Genomic DNA, 8720 nt, shown 5'->3' with positions numbered 1-8720 from the left:
GTGTTCACATGTATTACCCTATTTTAATGCTTACGATTTTAATACCTGTAATTCTTATCACATGATCATATTTTGTTTTTTAATTTAAGAATAATTTTATTCATATATTAACATGATCTTCAATGTTTAATAGATTTGGGTGTAATTTAGAATAATAAAAATATTTTGTTTCTAATCTCATCAATCCACCGACATTATTATTAGATTATTGTTTTTAATTTTTGTTTTGTTTTTGACCACGTAAAGATTACAGTTCAATTTTTATTAAAAACGTCTTAAATTATTGAAGTGGAGATTTATATAAGCGTGGAGTGTTACCTCCCTAAATTTAAAAATATATATAACTTTATTTGTTCAACAAATATAGTTTAAAAAAATTAATGATTAATTTTATTTAAATAAATATTTCATTAATATTCCGAATAGAGAATAGATTAAGACAAATGTAATGTTTTCAGATATTTTTTATTTTCTTGGGCATATTTTTGTTGGTTGTGTTTAAGTAATTAGTAATTTATTAATATAATAATTTATTTTTAGAAAAAAAATAAATAAAAAAAATTAAGACAAATCTGTAGTTAATTTGATTTCCTTATTTTTTATTATTGTAGTCAGTTTTTGCTTAATTTTAATAATTTATAATAAATAATATATAATTTTAGTTGTGTTGTTTAATTAATAAAATATTTTTTTTTTACAAAAAAAAACTAAAAGATCTAAGCATCTTATCCACGTACACACGTCAGATATATGGAAACCTTATCTATGTAGTAGATACAAACGACATCGTATTCGTCTATCTCAAAGGATGTTCCTTTCACATTATGCAATATCTTTTCGGTGTGCAGCAAATATATTTATTTTTTATTATTTTTATTTTTTCGATGCGAATTTCCTGACCGAATATGCCTTCTCTCTATTCCTGGACAGCCTGTGATCTGTGTTTATATGTAAATACAATTAAATTATTATTATTTTTGTAAGTATAAATGTACAATTTGCTGTACAAGTTCATTTATTAATTAAACATTAATATATAAATATTTTGATTTGTTACCTTGTTAGACATTAATATATATGCATATTTTAATTTGGTTTTTACAGATACACAATTTATAAAAGATAATATATTTTTTTTCTTTTACTTTCTAAAATATTAAAAATGACGAGTTTAATTATTATATAAAACACAGTGATTTTAGGTTACATTACATTCAGATAAATGAAATTAAAAAAATGAATATTTTTTAATGAGACCTCTAAAGGTATAATTTGACTTTAAAACTTTAATAAAAAAGGATTAAGGATGGGAAAATGAAAAGAGTGGACAAGAAAGGATAAGAGTGAAAGGGATCTAGATATAATTGTATGGATATGAACTCTTAAGAGATTACAGACAGAATATTAAATTTTGACCACATATTTAATATCCTCTTTAAACTACCATACTGTATTATACTTATTGATCAAAATATAACACTAGAATTTTTGTATTGTATTCACAAAAAATAAAATAATTTCTTCTGGAATATAATTCAGGTTCATTGAGGGCAACCCTTATAAATGGAGTAAAAAAGAGTATTTGACTATTCTTTGGACTGGTTAACACCATTCATAACTGACATGAACTACAATTTAAATTTAATTATTTAAATAACTTTTTTATTTTTTAAATGATATATGTATATTAAAAGTTAAAAAAAAAAATTATTTAAGTACAATTATAAAAAATGACAAGAAAAAAAAATACAAATACATTACTCAAAATATTATTGAGCTCATAGATGTACAAAAAACAAATAACTCTCGTACTTTAAAAAATGAATACGAGAGAACATAATAATAATTACATTATAAATAATACGAATCGAATAACTACGATCAATAAAGTTCAACGATTTCTCTTCAACTATATAGTTAATCAGAAAATAATCGGGATGATAACCCAGATATGTATTTTTGCAATATGAGCCGTCTCAATCAAACTTAACAATAACTATCAAAATATTAATTCGGGTATCACGTAGTGAATTAGAATCATACTTGTGAAAATTATATTAGTTACAAAATGAAAAACTAAGTGAGTAGTTGATTTCACCTCTTTATAATAAATAAAATGTTGACTTACCATAATGCAATTTTTTTTTCATAATTTCACATTAATCCCACAAGAGGTCCATATAAAATTAAGAATTTCTTAAACACACAACCATCAATTACATAATCTCTTCCCATCAACTAATTCATATTTTAGTCACGCTAAACTATATATATATATGTCACAACCAAGATAAAACATTTATTTCTTTAACTAAATATGTGTTTAATTACAACATTTTTTTTATGTGTTATAGTTTCTTTAATCAATAATACAATTTTATAGTTGATGAAAATAAATTTAATAAATAATTGGAATCTTTGAGTGGGCATGATCATTAATTAACCAAATTGGTAATAATATCTTGACGAGGGAAAAGACAAAATGACCAAAATAGACAGTGGGGGCTCACCTCCCATGTTCTTCACAAGATCCCAACCTCCATTTCTCACCCAATCATTTTGCAGATCTCTGCCATCTTGTCCCCTGCCTATTTTCATGAATTTATATTCCATATTTTCTTATATATGTGATAATTTATAGTATATGTATATTATGTAACCCTCAATTTTTTTGAATAATGAATACCTAATAAGTGCAAAGCATGAAGGAAAAAAACATGGAGCTCAAAAGTTACATTAAACCTGCAAAATACCATTAAGATTAGTTAAAAATAAATGTGAAGTGTTCGTGAAGAAAATATCATCCAAAATACCATCATACCATCTATTCATACGAGCTATTATACTTTCTTAAAGATAAGTCAATTCTCAAAGAAAATATTTGGGTCCATTACAAATCTCAACTATTTAAAGTCGCCAAGATATTATCATGAATTAGACAAATAAGAAGTCATAGTGTTGTCGTTGGAGTTATTTTGACTAAAGATAAATAGTTGATTATTGTCAATTTGGTCTTAAAGTCAATGAATTTAAAACTTATTTGTTGATCAATTGTATGTTCATGGGAGAGATTTTGACCATGTCATATAATGTTCTTAATCAAGATCGAGCATTTCGGATATGTCTAAATTAGTTAGAATGTAATTTAAAATTGAAAAGTTTTGAATCTTTTCATTATTTAGTGGACTATCTCACTTATAAATGATGCGAAGGATTTTCGATGATGGGGCTCGCTTATCGGGTTTCATGTCTCTTCTATTGGGGTTAAAATGAATTTACTTTTTAATTTTATTTTTCATGTTGTCATTTATTTAAAGCAATATGTAATCTTAATAAATTCAGTTTTCAAATTTGAATTATATGTTTACAAAATTGAGACGATATTTTTTTTATTAAATTTGAAAAACATCTTATAAGAAAACTAAGTGTCAAGATTATGAAGTCATGATAATTTCTTATATTATATTTGAAAATTGTGAGGTCACTTATGTGAAATATGAAATTTAAAATTTTGACCATACCAAAATGCTCAATTCATACCTTCTCGAGAAGACAAGTCAATTGTAGACCCATTTTTTCTATTTATAATTGAGACTACTTGAAATCATTATTTACACAATCACCTCACAATTTAATTAGTTTGACTTTTTCATATTAAAACATTTTTTAAAATAACAATAATTACTCATCTTCTAAAAAAAATACATCAACAGTGAATTAACTTTTAACAAAAATAACAGTTTTTATTTTTAAATGTGTAAAATCATTTAATAAATCTGTATTAAAAATATTAGAAAAAAATAATAAACATCAATTAATAAAACATATATAGAGATTACCTAATACATGAAATTTAGACTCTTTTGTCAATAGAGTTTAAAATATATATATAGTTATACCAAATAAAATTAATTTAATTATAAATAAATGGAATAAATAGTACACATTGTGATATGGCAAATATTAAATTATTGATTCCAAGATCTGAAAGGGGTGTGGGTGGGTGGGTGGTAGGTAGGTATATAATAATTAAGTGTGTGACAGAATGGTATGGATTTTCTAAGTAAATAAATAAATAAACATACTATGTTTATTCATTTATTTTTATAGTTATGTCACTGATTTCCTCCACCAACTACTCTGGGTAAAATCAATTAATTATTTTACTTTATTTATTATATTGAAGTGTTACAAAATTTGAATAATTATCTCAATAATTTCAGTCACCAGGGTTTTGGTTTGAGAGTGAATTGTCACCAAAAATTAATTCTTAAAAAAAAATATTAAAAAAATTACTCTGTGGGATTAACAAAGAAAATCTTAGCCATAAGTTTTTTGTTTTTGTTTTTTTTCAAATAAATGATAGCTTGTTTAATCTACTAATAACTAACTCGTTCAGCCCATTAAGCTTGACTCGTTCAGCCCATTAAGTTCGACTCCTTCAGCCCATTAAGTCCGACTCCTTCAGCCCATTAAGTCCGACTCGTTCAGCCCATTAAGCTTGACTCGTTCAGCCCATTAAGTTCGACTCGTTCAGCCCATTAAGCTTGACTCGTTCAGCCTATTAAGCTCGACTCGTTCAGTCCATTAAGTTCGACTCGTTCAGCCCATTAAGTTCGACTCGTTCAGCCCATTAAGCTTGACTCGTTCAGCCTATTAAGCTCGACTCGTTCAGTCCATTAAGTTCGACTCGTTCAGCCCATTAAGTTCGACTCGTTCAGCCCATTAAGCTTGATTCGTTTAGCCCAATTATAACATGATAAGCCCATTTACAAGAAATTCAGATGGGCTGATGAGAATAATTTTGAAATTCTTTTCAGACAATTTTTTCGAAATTAATAAGTTATTAGATGGGCCTTAAATCGACTGAACTTGTATTATGTGGATTGAGTCCACCTTTGTTGGCTATTAGGTTGACCAGTACAGTTTTTAAATTATTTTATTGTACTTAATTTGATAAAATCGACAGATTTACAAGTTTAAAAAATAGAGAGGGGAGAGAATAATAAACATGAATCATCAAGTCAATTATTTTTTTTTGTAACAATTTGTCAAATATAATCATAATATTGACGCTGACAGCAATAATAATAAATAAATAAATAAATAGTATAAGCAAAATAATACACGTTGGTTGGTAAGGATTTATTTAAATAAATTTAGGTTTAGTTATAAAAATGTTGTTGATTTTCATGTTTGAGGAGTAAATTTTTTATATAAAGATGTAGAGGGTATTAATATATTATAATAATAAATTCTAATTCTTTTAAAGAAAATCAATTTTTGGATGAAGTTTAATGAATTTAGGGAGCTCGAAGGATGATATATATACATAAAATATTAGGCATTATAATTTGTCGTTAAAAAATATGTTGTGAAAAGGTAGAGACAACATCTCACTTGTTTTTACATTTTAAATGAGTGACGTCTACGATTCAAAGTTTATTTTAGAAACATTGAGTGAGTGATGTTTAAGTCAATCGTCGGTTGTTGAGATAAAGAAATTGTGAGTTTGTTGGATTGATTCAGTCTCTATCAAAATTATTTTTTAGTGAACTATTTGATTCGAAAGAAATCGTAGAACATTCACTAGTCGCAATCGATCACTGCATTTATTCACAACGTTATTATTATGACAATATGGAAGATCCCTTCTAGAAAACTGGTGGAGGCTATCGATGAACTCACTGATTTTTTTCTTCAGAGTTCGTTAATATTAGATTTTATAACATGTTTGTTTGTGAACATTTTTATTTATGTTTCAGTGTTGTTTTCAAATAGTTAATCTTGTATTTTGAGTGTGTTTTTTATTATTGTATTTTCGTTATGACGTTTAAACGAATATTATTTATATCACATTGAAATGACTTTTTAAAAAAAAATATATTATAATAATAATTTTTTTTAAATAAATATATTTTAATATTTTAATTATTGAATAAAGTTATAATGGATAATAAAATGAATTAAATGATATTTGATTTTAGTTTAAAAACTAGCTAACTTCAAATAATTTTTTTTTTTTGGAAAAAACAACTTCAACTAATTAAATCAACTCAAGTTTAGTTTGTACGTATTTATTTATTTGAATATGAATAAAAAAATTGTATTGAACTTTCATGTATTTTGATTGATATATTTTATTCATTAGCTCTGACAAAACACAATTAACAAGCATAACATGTCATTTAAAAAAGAGAGTAATTTTTTAATTGATTTCAAAAAAATTAATAAAATATAAATCAACATGGACGTATTACAAATGAAAAGACTTATCAAAAGAATATAGAACAAAGTAGTATAAATTGAAAGTTTTCCCAGAACAAAATCACAATATTACAAAATAAAATAAAATATAATCTTATAAAAATCATTTATATAGTTTGAACAATAATTTACGACAACGATATCTGTAATAACTTAATTCATAGTACTTTTTTAAGTTTCGCAAAAATATGATTTAATGATTTATTTTTAATGAATTTCATCATATTTTATTTGTAATTTCACAAAAATATGAATGAATAAAAATTGTTATATCCCTTTGAAATGTTTAATTATGTTGACCAAATGAAGACTAGAGGAAATCTTTAATTTTTAAGATTAATTGTCTTATGCACATTTGATCCATTGGCTAATATTGAAAACTTCTTTGATAAGAAATGTTGGTTTACACATCAACCTTATCTAAATAATTAGCATTGATATTGACTTGTCTAAAAAAATGGCAATGACTTGCCTTCATCATTAAGTCATAATTTGTTTGATTATAGACTTACAGTAACAATTGTAAGTAATTAATTATACATTGTTCTTTCCCAATGTCTTGTATTATATGCACTACTATATATATATATAGTTAATCTATTACATATGAAAAAAATATTAGCAAATTATTTACATGACAGTAATATAAGGCTGCAAAACAATCTTAATTAAATGATGTAACTATATGCTATTTTTAGAAATTTATAATTAAATTAAAAAGATGGGAAAGTGTAAATAGAAACATGCAAAATTAAAAGGTTAGAGATGAAAATGAAAATGTGGATAGAAATAAGTCAAATGTCATAAGAAATTCGAGGGAAATAAATATATGTCAATTTATTTGTTATCCAAATAAAAATATTTGAAACCTTAGAGCTCATTTCATATGTCTTTTTCTTTAATTTTTTTTACTTAAAACTCAATTAATTATTTAAAATATTTTTTTTTTATCAAACACAATTTTAATAAAACTTATTAAAAATCCCTCACATAACTAACATAAATAAGATATTTCAACTTAATATAGTTATTTAAGATATCAAATATTTTATATTCAATTATCACTAAAAGTATTCTAAATTAAAGTGAGATATTATTATTAAGAAAATGTTTCAAAACAATATATAGATATATAAAAAACATAATAATATATAACCAGAGTTATTTAGTGACATATCTCAATAATAATAATTGTAATAAATAATCTATTAAATTAGTTAGCTTAAATTTGAGAATGATTTTTTAAGAAAAGAAATGTCATAAATTTAATAGGAGTGTCATTCTATTTTTATATATATATATATATATATATATATATATATATATATATATATATAATTTGTAAAAAATAAAAGTTAAGATAGAGTTTAGCCTTTCAAATCTCATCTCAAGATAAGTTAAAGAATAATGATCATCCTTATTCAATAAAATGCAACAATATTAGATATTACGAAATCTCTTCCAATTACTCATTTTCCGGTCTTCAATAAAAATTATATTATTTTGTTGAGAGCACCCAAATTGCTAGATCCCATATATATTGTATTCATTGTTATAGAACCAACTCATTTTTAGTAATCATAAAGCAATTGCTAGATCCCATAACAATATCTTTATTGTTATTAATTTATAAATAAGAATATATATATATATATAATTTCAAAGTGTCTGAAATGCGGTTCAGAACTGTGTTTATTAGAAGAAATTTGGGAGAGGGATTTGGAGAAGAAATAACGTGTCACAGAAGGGAAAAAGGATAAAGGTGAGAAGAAAGAAAAGAGAATCAGGATTGTGCAAGTAATTCTCTCCCAGTAACTTGTAATTTACCCATGTACTTCTCGACCAACATAGCAGCAATTTGTTCATAGAGAACCAAATCCTTTTTCAACTGCTGAATTTTTCGTGGCATTCCTTAACTGAAAATGCTTTTTCAACATATCCCATAGAAAAAAAATTCCAGTATAATACGATGACTGAGATTTGAGATAATCAGAAATAATATTAATCACCCAAGAAACCAGCAAAGCCTGAATACACCTCCAATCCTCCATCTTGGCCGGATTTGTAACTAGTTTCTCCTTAGTACCAAGAAGAAAAGTAAACTTCCTGCGAGAAGTAAGGACACGAACAATAGAACGTGACCACTCATCGTAATTCTTGTAAGTAAACAAGATATTTGTAAGTTTAACACCTAGTAAATCTGCCGATATAATAAGAATCCTTAGTATAGATTAATATTTATTATTATCAAAATTCAATGATCTTTTGTTGTTGAAATGATGAATCACTGTAATATTCAAATATTAACTCTTAAAAGGGATCAAATAAATTTAAAATAATTAATGTTAAAATATAAGAAAAACACTAAATAGTAAAAAGAAATAAAATTAAAATATTAAATAATAACTTATAAATAAATTAAGGAAGAAAATAAATAAATGAAGAGAAATTAA

The sequence above is a fragment of the Impatiens glandulifera genome, chromosome 8, assembly GCF_907164915.1.
Source record: "Impatiens glandulifera chromosome 8, dImpGla2.1, whole genome shotgun sequence".
In the NCBI taxonomy this organism is placed as follows: domain Eukaryota; kingdom Viridiplantae; phylum Streptophyta; class Magnoliopsida; order Ericales; family Balsaminaceae; genus Impatiens; species Impatiens glandulifera.
Note: the sequence above shows the minus strand (reverse complement) of the source record.